This window comes from Cnephaeus nilssonii (assembly GCF_951640355.1).
Source record: "Cnephaeus nilssonii genome assembly, chromosome: 19".
In the NCBI taxonomy this organism is placed as follows: Eukaryota; Metazoa; Chordata; class Mammalia; order Chiroptera; family Vespertilionidae; genus Cnephaeus; species Cnephaeus nilssonii.
In genome coordinates, this window is record NC_137090.1 from 13,192,532 (window position 1) to 13,213,165 (window position 20,634).

The 20,634-nt window shown below is 42.1% G+C and overlaps 1 protein-coding gene across 4 annotated transcripts in view; it reads right to left on the minus strand.

Moving 5' to 3' along the window:
* Positions 1-18,906, minus strand: part of SLFN11 (schlafen family member 11) — a 31,466-nt gene extending 12,560 nt beyond the window's left edge. Inside the window, exons 1-3 of one of the 4 annotated variants that reach the window (XR_013815120.1) lie at positions 14,542-18,906; positions 11,977-13,773; positions 7,270-10,791 (exon numbers count right to left, since the gene is read on the minus strand). The gene's annotated coding sequence lies outside the window, so the exon portion shown is untranslated. Of the gene's footprint in view, positions 1-7,269; positions 11,457-11,976; positions 13,774-14,541 lie in introns of those variants that run through there. The other 3 variants (XR_013815121.1, XM_079799030.1, XM_079799029.1) reach the window with 3 other exon arrangements.
* Between the last annotated feature and the right edge of the window lie 1,728 nt (positions 18,907-20,634).

Sequence of the window (20,634 nt, forward strand, 5' to 3'; positions counted from 1 at the left end):
AGCGTTGCCACCTGAGAGGAATGCACCCCCTACCCACCCATTCACCTGTCCCTCTGCCCCATCCACGATGCAGCCTGCTTCTGCAAGTGATAGAATCAAAGGAACTATGTCATTGAATTTTGTGTTGAAGACAGTCAAGATGTAAATTTTGAAATATTCAAACATATTCATTTGTCTTGGAGAAAGTGATTATTTTAAACATTTAAATGAATTTTTCTTTTTCACTGCACTGAGACAAATGATTCCAAGAATAAAAGAAGAAACAGAGGATTCCAAGATGGCAGCGGATTAAGTGGAAGCTACACTGACACTCTCCCAGGACCAAACTGGAATTACAACTAAAATACAGAAAAACTTCCTGAAAAATCAATTGAAGACTAGTTGGAGAGAACCCTGATAACCAAGGACATAAGTGGAGACCACATAGAGACAGCATTGACAGGGGCTGGGTTCCCTCCCGGAGCTGCGGGCTCACCGGGCGCCTCGCCATCTTGCAAGGAAAGGAGGATTTTATTGGAAACCTGACTTTCCGCGACAACTGCAAACACTGAACAGCTGCGAGCACCAGAACACAGGTCCCCTATCGGCGCAAACATTCGGATTCAAAGGAACCCTTCACTGAACCACGGAAAGGTCAGATTTCGCCTGAAATAAGGTGTGGTTTCTAATCCCCGCGGTGGGAGGGAAGCGCGCGAGCCGTGGGACCAGCGGGAACCGGGAGGTCTGTTCCTAGAAAAATCGGCGGCAGTTGGAGCTGCCGTGATCCCTGAATGTGGAAGGGGGTCCTCAGAGCTGCTAACTGAAGTGACCTCTTAAAATCAACTCATTTTAATCTGACGAGGAGGATCAGACTAAGAATTTTCAAAGGAGTGCGGGCTCCTTAGTCTGGTGCACAGACCCACTGTCCGCACACTTGGGCTCTTTCCGACTCTGCTTACTAAGCCCAACGCATAGGAAAACCCAGGTGGAAAAACCCTGAAAGACTGCAGGGGAAGTTGTTTTTTCGGAACCTGGGAACAGAGCTAGGTGTGACCATCGGAGAGGCAGCTGTGAGGCACACACCTCCACAAACCGGTAGTGAGTGCCATAGAGGGGGAAAAAAAAAAAAAAAAGCTAGAGAGGCCCGGAAGTCAATTCAGAAACACTGCCACCCAGGGGCTGAAACGTTAATTGTCTCTGGTGTAATCAAAAATAAATACGAGAAATTAAGACACGGCCGGCTTAAAAAGCAGGATTGGCTTACAACACGGAGGAGCAGAGGAACGAAGCTGAACTGAAATACCGCCCAGACTGGGAAACAGGCATACCAAACAGAATAAAAGAGGAAGTGAATGACAGCCGCTACTGCACATTTTAGTCTTCCTATTTTTTAATTTTTAATTTTTTTTCAATTTTTTTTCAATTTTTTTATTCTAATTTTTTTATTTTCATTTTTTGCATCTTTTACTTAAGAAACAAAATTTTTTTCTTTTTCCTCGATTTTCACCTTTTTAATTATTACATTTTTATTTTCAATCAGCATTATTATTGCTATTATTTTACTTTTTTTTTTTTTTAAATGTCATTAGATTTTCTCTTTCTTTTATTTTGGGATTAGTGTCCTACATTCTATTTGCATCTTTCCCTTACCCTATCTCAACGCTAACATTTTGCCATCACTCTCCTCCTAACCTTTCCCCTTAAAAAAATTATTTTTCTCTCTGGCCTTTGGTTGTTGTTTGCTTGAATGTTGATTAGATTGAATTTTTATGCTTTTTTTATGAGATTGTTTTGATTATACTTTTTGTTTGTTTGGTTGGTTCTATTGTTTGCTTTGTTTTTGTTTTTTTTATTACTTTTGTTTTCCCTTGCCTCACTTGATATTAGTTGGTGTTGCAGTTTGTATTAAGCTCCAGGCTCGTGTTGCTGGAATTTGCTGGGATTAGTGGTTGTTCTAGTGGAGTCTACTCCCCATATATATAGTTTGTTCCCCTTTTCTCTCTTAGTATTGTTCTTGCCTCTCGTACTTATTTTTCTTTTCTTTTTTCTTTCTGCTCTTCTCCCAAGTTCAGATTCACACTCTTTTTTTTTTTTCTTTCTTTTTACTCTCCTTCTTCCACTCCTATTCCCTAATTTGTCTTTCTCTGGTGGTTACCTTTATTGGAGGTTATTAATATCGTGATTACAATTCTGTTTAGTGCCTTGTGTGTTGTGCCTGGTTGTGTTGTATTTTGTACCTTTAAATCAACGCCGGAGAGAGAGAACTATATAACCAGACATCCGGAGAAGAGAGACCATGGGGAAACAAAGAATTAGCCCCTCCAGGAAAGAGAAGCAGGCATCACCAGAAAAGGAAGTAAACGAACTAGAGGCAAACAACCTATCAGAGAAAGAATTCAGAGAAATGGTCATAAGGTGGCTGAAAAGGATGGAAGACAAATTCGACAATATGAGTAAGAACCAAGAGGAAATGAAGAAGAACCAAGAAGAAATGAAAAATGACATCGCTGCTGTAAAGAACTCAATAGAAAGCATCAAGAGTAGACTAGAAGAAGCAGAGGACCGCATAAGTGAGCTAGAAGACAAGATGGAAAAAAATACCCAATTACAACAGCTTCTAGAAACAAAAATTAGAAAGCATGAGGAGAGCCTAAGGGAACTTCGGGACAACACAAAACAAAACAACATCAGGATAATAGGGGTACCAGAAGGAAAGGAAACGGAGCAAGGAATAGAAAACCTGTTAGAAGAAATAATAACAGAAAACTTCCCTGATATAGGGAAGAAAAAACCCACACAAATCCAAGAAGCTCACAGAGTTCCAAGCAAAATGAACCCCAAAAGACCGACGCCAAGGCACATTATATTTAAGTTGGCAAACACCAACGACAAAGTAAGAATCTTAAAAGCGGCCAGAGAGAGACAGACAGTTACATACAAAGGAACCCCCATCAGACTAACAACTGATTTCTCAACAGAAACTCATCAAGCCAGAAGGGAATGGAATGAAATATACAAAGTCATGCAAAGGAAGGGTCTCAATCCAAGAATACTGTACCCAGCAAGGCTATCAATCAAAATTGAAGGTGAAATCAGGAGCTTCACAGACAAAAAAGGGCTAAGGGAGTTTATCACCACCAAACCAGCAATGAAAGAAATGCTAAAGGGTCTGCTGTAAAAAAAAAAAAAAAAAAAAAAAAGAAAAGAAAAAGAAAGAAAGAAATAGGAAGCAAAGAAGGAACACAGGGGTATAGAATAAAAATGGTGACAAATAAGTGCCTATCAATAATAACTTTAAATGTAAATGGATTGAATGCCCCAATCAAAAGACACAGGGTAACAGATTGGATAAGAAAACAAAACCCATATATCTGCTGTCTACAGGAAACCCACCTCAAAAAAAAGGACGCATACAGACTGAGAGTAAAGGGATGGAAAAAGGTTTTCCAGGCGAATGGAAATGAAAAAAAAGCTGGGGTAGCAATACTTATATCTGACAAATTAGATGTCAAAGTGAAGGACATAACAAGAGATAATGAAGGCCACTTCATAATACTAAAAGGAGAAATCCAACAAGAAGAAATAACTCTGGTAAACATATATGCACCCAACACAGGAGCACCAAGATACATTAAAAAACTCCTGGAAGATATCAAAGGAGAGATTGACAGCAATACAATTATAGTAGGAGACTTCAATACCCCACTATCACCATTGGACAAATCCTCTAAACAAAAAATCAGCAAAGAAACATCAATCCTAAATGACTCACTAGACCAGATGGAATTAATCGACATCTTCAGAACATTTCACCCCAAAGCCACAGAATATACATTCTTCTCAAGTGCACATGGGACATTTTCAAAGATAGACCATATGTTAGGACATAGGCAAAGTCTCTCCAAATTCAAGAAGATAGAAATCATATCAAGCTTCTTCTCAGATCACAGTGGCATAAAACTGGAAATCAACTACAATAAAAACAACCCAAAGAAATCAAACACATGGAGACTAAACAGCATGCTATTAAACCATGACTGGGTTACCAAAGACATCAAGGAAGAAATAAAAAACATCATGGCAACAAATGACAATGGAAACACAACAATCCAAAATCTATGGGGCACAGCGAAAGCAGTCCTGAGAGGGAAGTTCATAGCTCTACAAGCCTACTGCAAAAAACAAGAAACAATGGTAATAAATTACCTAACCAAACAACTCAAAGAGTTAGAGAGAGCGCAACAAGAAAAGCCCAGTGTAAGCAGAAGGAAAGAAATAATAAAGATCAGAGCGGAGATAAACGACATAGAGACCAAAGAAACAATACAAAAGATCAACAAAACCAAGAGCTGGTTCTTTGAAAAGATAAACAAGATTGATGGACCTCTAGCCAGGCTCACCAAGAAGCAAAGAGAGAGGACCCAAATAAACAAAATCAGAAATGAAAGAGGTGAAATAACAACAGACCCTGACGAAATACAAAGGATTGTTACAAAATACTACGAACAACTCTATTCCAACAAACTGGACAACCTGGAGGAAATGGACATATTCCTAGACAAATACAACCTTCCAAAACTCAATCAGGAAGAATCTAAACAGCTCAACAGCCCAGTAACTATGGAAGAAATTGAAGCAGTCATCAAAAAGCTTCCAGCAAACAAAAGCCCGGGGCCAGACGGCTTCACAGGAGAGTTTTACCAAACTTTCAAGGAAGAACTAAAACCTATCCTCCTCAGACTATTCCAAAAAATTCAAGAGGAAGGAACACTTCCAGGCTCCTTCTATGAAGCTAGCATCACCCTAATACCAAAACCAGATAAAGACAACACAATGAAAGAGAATTACAGACCAATATCCCTCATGAACATAGATGCCAAAATTCTCAACAAAATCCTAGCAAATCGGCTCCAGCAATACATCAGAAAGATCATACATCATGACCAAGTAGGATTTATCCCAGGAATGCAAGGATGGTACAATATCCGCAAATCAATAAATGTGATACATCACATAAACAAATTGAGAGATAAAAACCACATAGTCATATCAATAGATGCAGAAAAAGCATTTGACAAAATCCAACACCCTTTCTTGATAAAAACTCTCAACAAGGTGGGAATAGAAGGATCATACCTCAACATAATAAAAGCTATATATGATAAACCCACAGCAAACATCATACTCAATGGGCAAAAACTAAAACCATTTCCCCTAAGAACAGGAACAAGACAGGGATGCCCACTCTCACCACTCCTGTTTGACATAGTACTGGAAGTATTAGCTACCGCAATTAGGCAAGAAGAAGAAATAAGAGGCATCCAAATTGGAAAAGAAGAAGTGAAGCTGTCCTTATTTGCAGATGACATGATATTGTACGTAAAAAACCCAAAAGATTCCATCAAAAAACTAATAGACTTAATAAATGAATTCGGCAATGTAGCGGGATACAAAATTAATGCCAAGAAATCTATGGCATTTCTATACACCAATAGTGAACTTAAAGAAAGAGAGACTAAAAAAGAAATCCCATTTACCATCGCACCAAAAAAATTAAGATACCTAGGAATAAACTTAACTAAGGAGGTAAAAGACCTATACGTGGAAAACTACAGGACACTGAAAAAAGAGATAGAGGAAGACGTAAACAGATGGAAGAACATACCATGTTCATGGATTGGTAGAATCAACATCATTAAAATGTCCATACTACCCAAAGCAATCTACAGATTCAATGCACTCCCCATCAAAATACCAACAGCATATTTCACAGACCTAGAAAGAACTCTCCAAAAATTCATCTGGAATAAAAAAAAAAACCCGAATAGCCGCAGCAATCCTTAGAAAGAAGAATAAAGTAGGAGGGATCTCCATACCAGATTTCAAGCTGTATTACAAAGCCACTGTTCTCAAAACTGCCTGGTACTGGCACAAGAACAGACATATAGATCAATGGAACAGAATAGAGAATCCAGATATCGACCCAAACCACTATGCTCAATTAATATTTGACAAAGGAGGCATGAACATACAATGGAATCAAGACAGTCTCTTCAATAAATGGTGTTGGGAAAATTGGACACACACATGCAAAAAAATGAAACTAGATCACCAACTTACACCATACACAAAAATAAACTCAAAATGAATACAGGACTTAAACATAAGACGGGAAACCATAAAAATACTAGAGGAATCCACAGGCAACAAAATCTCAGACATATGCCAAAAGAACTTTTTCACTGACACTGCCCCTAGGGCAATGGAAGCTAAAGAGAAAATTAACAAATGGGACTACATCAAAATAAAAAGCTTTTTTACAGCAAAAGAAACCATCAACAAAACAACAAGAAAGCCCACTGCATGGGAGAACATATTTGCAAATGCTAGCACTGATAAAGGTTTAATCTCCAACATCTACAGGCAGCTTATGCAACTTAATAAAAGGAAGATAAATGATCCAATAAAAAAAATGGGCAACGGACCTAAACAGAATATTTTCAAAAGAAGACAGAAGGAAGGCCAAGAGACACATGAAAACATGCTCAAAGTCACTTATTATCCGAGAGATGCAAATCAAAACAACAATGAGGTACCATCTCACACCTGTCAGAATGGCTATCATCAACAAATCAACAAACGACAAGTGTTGGCGAGGATGCGGAGAAAAAGGAACCCTCGTGCACTGCTGGTGGGAATGCAGACTGGTGCAGCCACTGTGGAGAACAGTATGGAGTTTCCTCAAAAAACTGAAAATGGAACTCCCATTTGACCCAGTAATCCCACTCCTGGGAATATATCCGAAGAAACTAGAAACACCAATCAGAAAGGATATATGCACCCCCATGTTCATAGCAGCACAATTTACAATAGCTAAGATTTGGAAACAGCCTAGGTGCCCGTCAGCAGATGACTGGATCAGAAAACTGTGGTACATCTACACAATGGAATACTATGCTGCCATAAAAAAGAAGGAATTCTCATCATTTGCAGCAACCTGGATGGAATTGGAGAATATTATACTAAGTGAAATAAGCCAGTCAATGAAAGAAAAATACCACATGATCTCACTCATTTATGGATAATAAAGAACATTATAAACTGATGAACAAAAAGATAGTTACAGAGACATTAAAGCAACAAACAGACTTTCAAATTACAGGGGGAAAGTTAGGGAGGGGGGGGTAGATAAGAAATCAAACGAAGGACTTGTATGCATGCATATAAGCATAAACAATGGACGCAAAACTCTGGGGGGTGAGGGCATGTGTGGGTGTGGGGTGGGGGGGTAATGGTAAGATATGTACACATATAATACCTCAATAAAAAAAAAAGAAATGAAAAAAAAAAAAAGAAGAAACAGATCAATTTTATATTGTTTACAAAAAGGAGAATCTGGCCAGTCATGGCCAAGATTAACAAAAGAAAGTGCAAAACTTAATTGGCTTAGCATGGACTGGGAAGATGATTCAAATGAAGATATGGCCAATTTTGATTGTTTCTCTGAGATGATGAACAGCATAAGTGGTGATGAAGATGTAGATTTAGCAGAAGTAGATGGAGCAGATGATGACCCATAAGACAGTGATTATTAAAAAAATGCCAGATCTGAAGTAAGCAATGCTGTCATTTCCGGATTTTGAGGGGGGGTGGGGAGAGAAAGAACACTTCTCTGCAATATTTCATAATTGAGAGAATTCCTGAGTTGAGAGCTCTAAGAGCAGATCCCTCCACTAATCCAATTTTCTACCTGTTTGTTTTCTTAAAGGCTTCACTCAGGGTTGATATGTACCATTGTATGGGGCAATTTTAAGTCAGCTAAGGCAATAACTTTACACATGAACATTTCCCAGTCTTCCATGACGTTGCTGAGGTCTTCGGCAATTGATACAGCAGTTTTGATAAATAAAAACATTTCACCTAAGTCTCCTTTACTTCATAACATAGATATTGACACGAAGCTCTTGGATTACAGATGATAAACTAAGTTTTAGATTTTAGAGCATTGATTCAAGCTGCCTGAAACAAATTGGCTGATACATTAAACTGGTGTGGACGGGAGGAGGTGGGGCGGGGGGAAGGCCACATGCTAACCTGACAAGCTCAGGGCCTGCATGGCAGTCTTGTAAACTTAGAGACCTAAAGTAACCACAAAGGATGGTCTGAAATTAAACTTTTAACTAAAAGCAGTTATGGTGGGTAATCATGACCTGCCCCATATTTTCCCTGACGAGGTCAATTTTCACCTTAACTGAGCCTATTGTCTTTTTGCATCTATGACAACATATCCTTGAAATTTCTGGGTAACTTGTAACTTCCCTTTTTCCGGACCCCTTGGGGCACAACCTAATGTGCCTGGGCGCAGGGACAGATACCACCAATTTCTTCACTGTTATTGTTACCATGTTAATTGTTGACTGTTAACTATCCTGCACCCACCTAAGTGTGTCTATCATTTCATTTTTTAATCCAACCCCAGAGGTTTCCTGGCTTTGCTTTCTCCCTCCCCTTTAATCTATCACCAGTGGTTGCATGTAACCCATCTACATCCCCTTCTTTGATTGCAATGCATAAAAATAGGTGAAAAACTGCCATCCTCTGGAACATTATCTCAATCCGTTGAGATACTGCTTCCTGGCAATTGTCGACAGTTTGGCTTAAATAAACTAACAAAAATTCTTTACAGGTTTAAATGTTTTTATGTTAATACTGGTAACCTGTTGTTCCTCTAGCATATTCTTCAGGATTGTTCCACTGCAGTTTTATTTTTCAAAAAAATTTACTTCATATTATTGCACATAAGTGATCACTTGTCAGTGTTACACATATTTCTTAGTTAAAACTAGTGAATATCCCTAGATGGTTTTGAAGCATGTACATTTGGTATTGTTTGATCCTTAAACTTTTACATCCCGCAGTATGGCAATGGAGAAAAACTGTACATTGTGGTTTGAGTCTACATTTAGACCAAATTTGTATTTGCATTGTCAGTATAGCAAATGAATGAAAAAATGTTAGTACACTATTGGATTTTTTTATTTCTTTTTTGATTCAGCTTATACCAGCACTGAAAACCTCAATTAATGTTTATGATGGGGGGATTTTTTAAATATCTACATTCTTTCTATTAAACTATTGGAAAATTTCTTGGCTGTCTTTTTAAGTGTCTGGCTTACTATAAATCATGTATTATCATTTACTGGAATGGATTTATTTTTACTTGAGGAAAAATCTGGGAATATTTCTCCATTTGAAGAAAAGAAAAAGAGGCTAGCTATATTGTCACAGGAAACCTTTAAAAAGTAGATCTATATTCATAGCAGCACAATTTACAATAGCTAAGATTTGGAAACAGCCTAAATGCCCATCAGCAGATGAATGGATTAAAAAACTGTGGTACATCTACACAATAGAATACTACGCTGCTGTAAAAAAGAAGGAATTCTTAACATTTGCAACAGCATGGATGGATCTGGAGAACATTATGCTAAGTGAAGTAAGCCAGTCGGTGAAAGATAAATACCACATGATCTCACTCATTTATGGATAATAAAGAACATTACAAACTGTTGAACAAAAATAGACAGAGGCAAAGAAGCATCAAACAGATTGTCAAACTACAGTGGGAAGGTAGGGGAGGGTTTGGGGGTAGGAGATCAACCGAAGGACTTGTATGCATGCATATAAGCACAACCAACAGACGAAAGACACTGGGGGCGGGGGGATGAGGGCAGATGCTGGGGGCGGGGGGGGGGGAGAAAGGAGACATATGTACTATTTATAATACCTTAAAACAATAAAATAAAAATTAAAAGAAGTAGATCTGTAATAGCAAATTGTAGATTCACTTTGCTGCAGTTAGAAAATAAAGTGTTGTGATTTTACTTAAAACTAAATGTGTTGTCTTCCTCTATAAAAAACACGTATAAAAAAACTATAGCTAACATTGTGAGAATAAACAAGTAATCTTTTCTGTCAAAGAACAGTTGAGGCAGCCACCATTTTGGCCCGCATGACTTGCAGCTCCCCTGGGGGTCGCCATCTTAGGCTTTGTCTTACCCCTCCCCTTCCTCTGAATTAGCCAATCATGTAATAATGGGAATCTGAGCTCTGAACCCTGACCAATCAAGTCAGAGTTCAGAGTGAGGGCAGGGAGGACCCGTGTTAGGAAATAAAACCCAAGCAGACTTCCTTGCCCATGAATTTCCAGATGACAACAGCACCCTCTGCACAAGAGTAAATTTGCCTTGCCGATCCAGTTTCAAGTGTTTGTCTCATTCCTGTGACATCGTTGAGAGCATTTCTAACAACATCATACTCAATGGTGAGAAACTAGATGCTTTCCCACTAAGATCAGGAACAAAGCAAGGATATCCCCTTTCACCACTCTTATTCAACAGTAGAGGCCGGTGCATGAAAATTCTTGCACTGGTGGGGGTGTCCCTCAGCCCAGCCTGCCCCTCTCACAGTCCAGGAGCCCTCAGGGGATGTCCTCTTCGGGAGGTGACCAGGCCAATCAGGAGAAGGTGCTGTTCCCATCACCCCACTGCTGCTGCCACTGCCGGCCGCCACAGCTGCAGGTCCTTGGCCCTCGATTCTTAGTGTTAGCCCCACGGCGATCTGGGGCCAGGCCAGCTGGGGGAAGGGCTGGGGGAGGTTGAGGCACAGCAGGTCGCACCTCATCCAACCTCTGTGCAGGCATGGCGCTGGGACCTTGGGTTTGCTAATGACATTTCAGATACAACACCAAAAGCATGATCCATGAAAAAGTTGATGTTGGACTTCATTAAAATCAATAACTTCCGCAAAAGACTGTTATGAGAATGAAGAGAAAATTTTTGTAAAGTACATATCTGATAAAGTATTGGTATCTAAAATATACAAAGAACTCTTAAAACTTAACAATAAAACAACCCAATTTTTAAAATGGGCAAATCATCTGGACAGACATCTTACCAAAAAAGATATAGAGATGGCAAATAGGTATATGAAAAGATTCACCACAGCATATATCATCAGGAATTTGCTAATTAACACAACAATGAAACACAACACACCTATTAAAATGGTTTAAAAAACCCCACAAAAACCCAACAACATGAAAAATGGTACAGCCACTTTAAAAGACAATCTAGTTTCTTACAAAATTAAACATATTATTACCATATTCATGGTTTTGAGGTAATGGGGTAACAAAAATTAAGGGAACAAAAGAAGTGTTTGTTATATTTGTACTTAAGTTTCTTATTATTGCTGTTATTAAACACACAGAGACACACACTGCACCAACTCAAATTGGATTTATCACAGAATAAATGGTTTTACATACAAGAAAAATCATGAACGAATATAAAATATGACATGGGCAATTAATAGAAAGTCAAAATTACCTCAATACATTAAAAATGTGTTTGATACTATTTACAAGTTATTCTAGAGAAGCATTATTTAAAAAGAGTAACAGGAATGGGGGACATCTGTAATAGCGTAAAAAAAAAAAAAAAGAAATAGTAACATGAACATGTTTTAACTTCAGAAAGCCTTGCTGCAAGGTGAGTACACACACACTCCCTCCTTCCCGCCTCCCGCCTTCCCGCCTCCCGCCTTCCCGCCTTCCCCTTCCCGCCTCCTTCCCGCCTCCCGCCTCCTTCCCGCCTCCTTCCCGCCTCCCGCCTCCTTCCCGCCTCCCGCCTCCTTCCCGCCTCCCGCCTCCTTCCCGCCTCCCGCCTCCTTCCCGCCTCCCGCCTCCTTCCCGCCTCCCGCCTCCTTCCCGCCTCCCGCCTCCTTCCCGCCTCCCGCCTCCTTCCCGCCTCCCGCCTCCCGCCTTCCCGCCTCCTTCCTCCTTCCTCCTTCCCGCCTCCCGCCTCCCCCTTCCCGCCTCCCGCCTTCCCCTTCCCGCCTCCCGCCTTCCCGCCTCCTTCCTCCTTCCTCCTTCCCGCCTCCCGCCTCCCTCCTCGCACGCTTCCGCCTTTCACTCCTCCCTCGCGCGCTCCTGACCTGCGCCTGCGCCCTGCGCCTCCTCCGCCCGGTGCTGCAGCTTCGCTGTGGCTCCCCCACCGCCAACCGAGTGGCTTCCCGCGGTGTCCAACGTCAGCGACGCTCCCGCGAGCCCTGGCCAGCGGGGCCCCTGCAGGGCAGCGTGGGGACCGCAGCTTGGGGTCCCGGGGCCAGAGCTGGTATGTGTCTGAGTGTGTGCTACTTTGGAAATGCGGCCTAAGGAGTGGTTTGGGGAGCCTCTGCCCGTGGCCCCACCGGGAAGAACGGAATAAGGAAGTAGGTTAGGATCCCCCGGGACTCAGAAGATGACGACCCTCAGTCAACAGACGCATCCTAGATCCTGGCTCCAAGCATACGCTGTGTGTATTTCACACAGATGAAGAGAAGTGTTGGCCTGCTCAGAGTTAAAACCAGGATTTAAGTGAGCTCCTCGGGTTTATTTCTTTCCCGCACCTCAATGCCTAATTATTGTCTCCAGTAGTTTGTTCACACACAAACGGAAATAGTTTATTTAATTTGGGTCTAAATAACCATCTTACATTTATGGCTGAAGTAATGAAAACATTTATGTTGTAATAGTGGCCGTGCCAATTGATGTCTAGAGAATATATGGAGGTGTTGCCTGTGTCTAGTAAAATAAACATCTGTTGTTACAGATTATTGTTTTCCTATTCTAGAATGCCAACTATTTCTCAACTATCCACCTGCTGAAGTATTCATAGTTATACTGTATATTCATTCGTACCCATCACCAAAAAGATTTGAAGAAGCAACTTGTTTAAAAGCACTTTCTAATGCTTTTGATTAATGTTGGTGAACAAAATAACCACATGTACTTTTGACACTTGCAAAAACAACCTGGAAAATCCAAATGGGTCAGAGCTTCCCAATCAATATAGCTTAAGTTTCTCCTGAAAATGGAAGTGTATATACTATGAAAACAAAAGCAAAAAAAAAAAAAAACCACAGAAATAATTTGAACAGTCATCCCTTCCCGCCAAAGCTCTAGCTCCTCCCTGTTCCATTTGAAAGTTTTTCCCCCCAGATCTTTGATTGGCTTGCCCTATATAACCCCCTTACACCACTCACTGTCTGTCTCAGAACTCTGCCAGGTTTTCTGGACTGGAGTCCTGCATTGCTGGCCTGAACAAGAAGGTGAGTCCCATCTACAGATCAGTTCTGTCTATTTCATTCATTTAAGAAATGTGTGGCTGTTTGTATCCACCTCAGCCTCTCTTGCCTAAATATACAGGCAAGATATATTGGGAAGGGTCACAGGGTGGATTTTCATCTTAGAGGGTTTTTTTGTTGTTAATCCTAACCTGGTGCTATTTTTTCCGTTGATTTTTTTAGAGGGAGAGTGGAAGGGAGGGAGGGAAGGAGGGAGAGAAACATTGATGTGAGAGAGACACATCCACTGGTTGCCCCCAAAGCGGGCCAGGGGATCAAACCTGCAACCCAGGTACGTGCCCTTGACCAGGAATCAAACCCTAGATCCTTCGGTGCAGGGGTGGGGTGGGTGACTCTCTAATCACAGAGCACACTGGCCAGGGCAGAGTTGTGTTTTTTTAAATCTCTATTTGAGACCATCTTTCTGTTCAACTGGCGAGGCGTGGGTCTTTCCAGACAGTCGGCACTGACCTTGGGAATTAGAAGATTCCTCCGGGTTGGGATGTTATAGAGAAAACTCCTGGAGTCCTGATCTGTTCCGGTCAGGACTGAGGGCTATGGTAACCCTCAGAAGGAAGAGCTGGCTCTGAAATCTGAGCCCCCGTGGAGAAAAGTGACTTGTGTAGGCTGTGGAGGGAAGTTACAAATCAATGTGGTAAACGGAAGAAACTTAGAACAATAGCAACAGCATTAGCCGCCAAATCAATAATAGGAAGTCCAGCAGAAAGCTCTTTTTGGTTTCTTTCATGTGTCCATCCATACAGATTTCAAGGATTATTACAATACTAGAGACCCGGTGCATGAAATTTGTGCATGGAGTGGGGGAGGGGTCCCTCAGCCTGGCCTGCACCCTCTCCAATCCAGGACCCCTCCGGGGATGTCTGACTGCCAGGTTAGGCCCCATTCCGAAGTCGGACATCCCTCTCGCAATCAGGACCACTGGCTCCTAACCGCTTGCCTGCCTGCCTGCCTGCCTGCCTGCCTGCCTGATTGCCCCTAACAACTCTACCTGCCTGCCTGATTGTCCCTAACTGCCTCTGCTTGCTGGCTTGATCGCCCCCTAACTGGTCCCCTGCCAGCCTGATCGCCCCTAACCGACTCGCCACTCTCCAGCTCTCTCCCTCCCCCCGCTCCCCCCCCCCCCCACTCCCATGGCTTTGTCCGGAAGGAAGTCAGACATCTGGAAGATGTCCAGTCAACCAGGTCTAATTAGTATATTACCCTTTTATTAGTACAGATGGCTTTAGCAATCATTTTTAACTATGAGGAAAGGTGTTGTATCCTAGAGGGAATTTAGTTTGAGATGTCACGAACCAGTGTTTTATGCCAGTCTCATAAGACCCCCTTCAGCAATAATCATCAGGTAACTGAAAAACATAAAGGTTTTTTACTTACAGGACCTGTTAGTCACACAGCACACTTCGAATTACACAGCAAGGTTGCTGGTAGAGAAAGAGAGAGAAGGCATTGGCCTTCTGCTTTTTATTGACGAAGGTGGAGCATAAGGTTTCGCGGGCTCATTCCTGATTGGTGGGAAGTTAAAGCAGGAGAAAATTTAAAGAAACAGCAGCCCAAATGATCAGTTATGAAATCAACCAAGATCTCTAAAACAAAGGAGTCTTAGAAGGAGAAGGTGGCCTGGCTCTTTACCTTGTCACTTGGTTAGTAATGTGTTTATTCAAGACTGTCGTCTTTGAAGTAGATCCTCTTTGAAATGGATGCCTGGCAATCAAAGCTCAACTGAGTCATTTGCAGTGCAAAAAGAAAAAATACATTACAACCAAGTTCCCAATCTTTCAGCACACTTTAAAAAAAATGCAGATTCTAGGGCTCCTCCCTAGACATACAGAATCTAACAGTGGATCTATTTTTAAGATCCCAGGTAATTCTATAATCATCCAGGAACTACTGTATTCCCATTTACCACCTCCCATTATTACAATCTCCAGGCTCAGTTCATGGTGGATTGTCACAGAAATTACTAGTATCACAATCTGCCACAGAAATCCAATTTGCACCAAATCTGTTTCCAATATGGCCCTCTTTATCATTTCATGATGTTGCCTATGTGTGTCAGAGTAATTCTGAGTGCAGAAAAGTATTACAATCTATAAATTACCCCCTGAAGACACAGCCCCCCCCCCTTTTTTTTAAATCAAACTTGAGTCCTGGCTGGTGTGGCTCACTTGGTTGGGGCACATTCCCGGGTTGTGGGTTTGATCCCTGGTTAGGGTACATGTGGGAGACAACCAATCACTGTTTCTCTCTCTCCCTCTCCCTTCCTCTCTCTCTCAAAATCAATTTTATAAAAACACATAAAAAATCATGCTTTAAAAATGTCCAGTGAGAAAAACTCAGCGGGGTCCAGAGGATGTCTTAACCATGTTTGCAGAGGATTTAGTGTTGTGCTAAATCCTATACGTTGGTTATCTCTAGGAAGAAACTGTGCTTCAGAAAGGTTAGGTAACAATGCTGATAAAGTAACACCTCCCAATCACTGAGTCTTTGACCATATATAAGCCAGGCGCTGAGAACTTAGTTTAATAGCTACTGGATGTAGACACTTTGGTTTGTCCCAATCACATGAAATAAAGCACTTAATCTTCACAACAATCATCTGAGATATATTATTATTTCCGTTTTACAAAAGGAGGATCAGCCTTAGCTGGTTTTGCTCAGTGGACAGAGCGCAGGCCTATGAACCAGGTTCTATTTTGGTCAAGGGTACAGGCCCTGATTGTGGGCTCGATCCCCAGTGGGATCAGGAGGCAGCCAATCAATGATACTCTCTCATCATTGATGTTTCTCTCCCACTCCCTTCCTCTCTGAAATCAATAAAATACATACATAGGTATAGATTTTTTTTTTTTTTAAGAAAGAAAGGTCAGTTAATTTACCCAAATCACATTTGGGTGTTTGAGTCCATATTTGAACATTGTCACATCTGACTTGAAACCCACACAAGTACATGGGTACCCCAAAGCCTAGTCGAATGGAAGCTGGTCATTCCTGGGTAGGATTCTAAGTAGTGAGTGTATGTTTTTCTACCCATTTCAACATTCAATACAATATTTCCCACAGGATCTCCAAATTAGTCTCAGGCACCTGTCCTAGAGCTGAGAGGGGCCCAGGGACCTGGAATTTTAACAATCACTCCAGGTGGTTTTTATTGGGCAAAGCTGGAAAACTCTGTTTAGGTTGCTTTGTGCAAGTGAAGGTTTGTCCTACAGACCTCCTGAGTTGTGCTCCTGGCAGCTGCCATTTTGCAGGGATGGCACAACCACCAAAGCCAGGCAAGAAGAATGCTTCTGTCCTAATTGTGGAGCTCTGTTGCTGAGTTCCCTAAAACATCTTCATTCCACCCCACCCCCATATCTCATGGAGCTTGGTGATGGGCTTTGGATCCTTTACTGGCCCGTCACCGTCTTCCTCTTTGTCGGTGTAAACTCCAGTGGACTGGGCCAAGAAATCAAATGGAATGTGGGAGGCTCCTCTGCACCCAGAGTTGCCCCATCCTAGGCTGCAGTGTGGAAAATGCCTCACATAATGATGAATAGGGATGGCTTCCAGAAAAATCAACCCAAACAGGATAAAAAATGGAATGTACACAATGATTACAACTCTGCTGAAATATATCTGTCAATGGACCCACACTGGAAATGAATAAGCAAAAATGACAAACTGTGTGGAATGGTGGTAATACTGGGAATGAATTGTTGTTTTTTTGTTGTTTATTTTTTGTCCTCTATTTTCTAAGCTTTCTGTGATGTCCTCATCCAGGGTGGGGCAAAAGCAGGTTTACAGTTGTGAGTATGAGAAGCACAGAATTTATTCTTGTATTATTATTTATTAATTATTGCATTATTTTCCATCAGAACAACTGTAAGCCTATACAGACTTAGAAATGAAAGGTATATTTTCTTATTGTTGAATATGCTTTTCTCTAAACATTTTTGTTATGTAAGTCATTTTAGTTATATAGATTTTGTAGAAAAATTTTAGAAACTAACAATAACCATGTTGCTTAATATCACAAATATTATAAATATATTCAATCCTGGTCTCAACATCAGATCACAGATCATGGAGACTCGTGTCTGTGTACAGAAAGGCAGAAAAGCATAGAGGCTAAAATGGATTTTGGAGTCAGGCAGACATGGGTTCAGAGCTTTATAGTTCTGTGATCTTAGGCAAGGTACTTACCTTTAAGCCACAGCTTCCTCAACTATAAATTAAAGCTAATCAGGGCCAAATGTATTGAAAGCTTTCTACATGTCAGGCTTTATTTAAATGGATTATTTATTTCAACCCTCATCTTTATCTTAAGGCATGGGTATGAATTTTATCTCTGCTTTACAGATGAGAAACCTGAGTCAAATTTTTTTTTTTGAGAGAGAGAGGAAGGGGAAGGGAGGCAGAAAGAGAGAAGTAGAGCGCGCGCGCGCGCGAGAGAGAGAGAGAGAGAGAGAGAGAGAGAGAGAGAGAGAGAGGAGAGACTTCAATTTGTTATTCCACTTATTTATGCATTCATTGGTTGATTCTTGTATGTGCCTGACCAGGGATCAAACTCACATCCTTGGTGTATCCGGACAATGCTCTAAAGTTTAGAGTCTAAACAACTGAACTACCTGGCCAGGGTCGAGAAACTCAAAATTTAAAGGGGAAAATTAACTTGCCTAAAGTCATCCAGCTAATTAAGAATTGAGTTTGAATTCAAAGCCAGGGTTGGTTTGACCCTAGGACTTGGTGCTCTTAACACCACATTATCTTACTTTACATGGAGTTGCTAAACATAATTCAAAGGTTGCTGGTAGGATAAAAGTTATAATGTAATTAAAACATTTTGCACAGTGTCTGACATATAGTAAGCATTTACTATCTGTTAGCTATAATTTTATACTATACTAGAGGCCCAGTGCCCAAAATTCCTGCACGGATGGATGTGGGGGTGGGGGGTGTCCCTCAGCCCAGCCTGCCCTTCAAGGGATGTCCAACTGCCCATTTAGTGGGATCAGGCCTAAACGGGCAGTCAGACATCCCTCTCACAATCCAGGACTGCTGGCTCCCAACCGCTCGCCTGCCTGCCTGCCTGCCTGATTGCCCCTAACCACTTCTGCCTGTCAACCTGATCACCCCCTAAACCCTCCCCTGTCAGCCTGATTGCCCCTAACTGCCCTCCCCTGCCGACCTGGTCCCCCCCAACTGTCCTCCCCTGTAGGCCTGGTCCCCCCCAACTGTCCTCCCCTGCAGGCCTGGTCGCCCCTAACTGTTCTCCCCTGCTGACCTGATTGCCCACAACTGCCCTCCCTTGCAGGCCTGGTCCCTCCCAACTGCCCTCCCCTGCTGGCCTGATCACCCACAACTGCTCTCCCCTGCTGGCCATCTTGTGGCGGCCATCTTGTGTCCACCTGGGGGTGGCCATCTTGTGTGTTGAAGTGATGGTCAATTTGCATATTACCTCTTTATTATATAGGATATCAGAGGATATAGGAATGGAGCTATAGAGGTATTTTGATGGATTAGCCATTGACTAATGGGTTTATTTGTCATACCTGGGATCCCTTGCTTGCCTCCCTGCCCCCCTCTAACTCATATCTCTTCCAGTCTGTATAATTCGGCAAAGAAGAGAGCCTTCCCTGATTAAAGCAGGGGTGAGGGTGGATTTTAAATGCAAATGACCTGAGGCAGTAAACAATACGAAGACAAAGTACGCAATAGCCATGTCCTAATTCCTTATTTTTCACTTCCACTTTAGGCTGAGAATGAAAGAAGAAACAAAACTGATCTCATTTATTTCAAAATCATGTTGCCTCTGTCAACTGAAGATACTGAATCAAGATGCAGCAGCCTTAGAGTGGGTCTGGCAGTTCAAGTCAGAGTGCCTGACCTTGGACGAGTCAGGAATATGAACTGAGTCTGTTTCTGAGCTTTACAGAAGAAGAAATTCAGGTTTTTTTGGAATAATCAGGTGACTCAGGGAGAAACCTCAACTGTTAAGTATAGGAAACAGTTTAGTCAGCTGTTTTCACTTACAATGAAGGTCAATGCTTTCTAGAGATGAGAACTTGACAGAGGGTCCTGAAAGCAAACATGAGTATTCTCGGCTCTGGGGAGTGTTTTCAGAGTGTTTCCACATTCTCAAGGTGGAGATGACCCCATCAAGGATTCTATTTAGTTGTTCTATTTACTCATCTTGGACACTTACTAGACATGTGCCTTTGAGAAAGTTAAATTCTCTGTGCCTCATTTTTATAATGTATAAGATGGAGATAAAATGTATATACTTCATGTAGTTGTGAGAATATATACAAAGCATTAGCAAATAGTAGCTGGTTGTAGTAATCCTATCTAATAATAAAGTAACATGTAAATTACCATCACTCCCCTACGCCCACGATTGGGCGGCGGGAGGCTGGGGGGCGGGACTCAGGGTGGCCTATCCGGCCATTGAGAGGCACGGATCCGCTGCCACTGAGGGGGGCTACCCTGCTGTTGAGAGGCGCAGGGGGCGGGACTTCTGCCCCCTGTGCCTCCCAACGGCCAGATCCGCAGCTGCTGAGGGGGCCTGCCTGGGACACCCAGCTGCGATGCGCCTCTCAATGGCAGGGTAGCCAGGTGTCCGCGGCAGCCCCCCTCAGCGGCCCCGGATCTGGCCGTTGAAAGGCACAGGGGGTGGGAGTCCCGCCCCCTGCGCCTCTCAACAGCAGGGTAGCCCCCCTCAGCGGCTGCGGACCATCAAAAGTGGGGGAGCTGGGTGCCTGTCTGCTCCGGCACCAGCCGACAGGCACCCAGCTCCACCGCGAAAAGCGAAAGCGTGTAGGGGACCCTACACGTGCATGATTCAATCATGCACTGGGCCTCTAGTATCTCAATAAATAGTAACATACAGTTACTATAAATGTGCTTATTTCCCAAGTTGAAGCTTCTTAAAAATAATTTTATGTTTGGCCTCCCCAAAACCTTAAGGAAACAGGAAGCTCAGCTTCACAGAAAATCTAGTTTATCTCTATGCTTCCTCTTCCTTTCTTAAATGGGTTTCTCCATGCCACAGTTTCTCTTTAAAAAAATAATTTTAAAAAGTCGCCCTAGTTGGTTTTGCTGATTGGATAGAGAGTCGGCCTGTGGACTGAAGGGCCCTGGGTTCCATTCCGGTCAAGGGCATGTACTAGTACCTTGGTTGCAGGCTCTGGCCCTGGTCAAAGCAGGAGGCAATCAATTGATGTGTCTCTCTCACATTGATGTTTCTCTTTCTCTCTCCCCATCCCTTCCATTCTCTCTAAAAATCAATGGAAAAAATATCCTGGGGTGAGGACTAACAACAACAAAAGAAGTGCTGTTGAGGCATACTGTATTTCTTTCTGAGATAGTGCCATACATCAGTTTCAGGTGACCAGAGTTTCTTTCCTACATAATGTTTGGGTTACATAATTCATATTTCCATCTGTAATTCTCTTCTTCTAGGGCTCTGGGCTAGGGTGATGAGCCTTG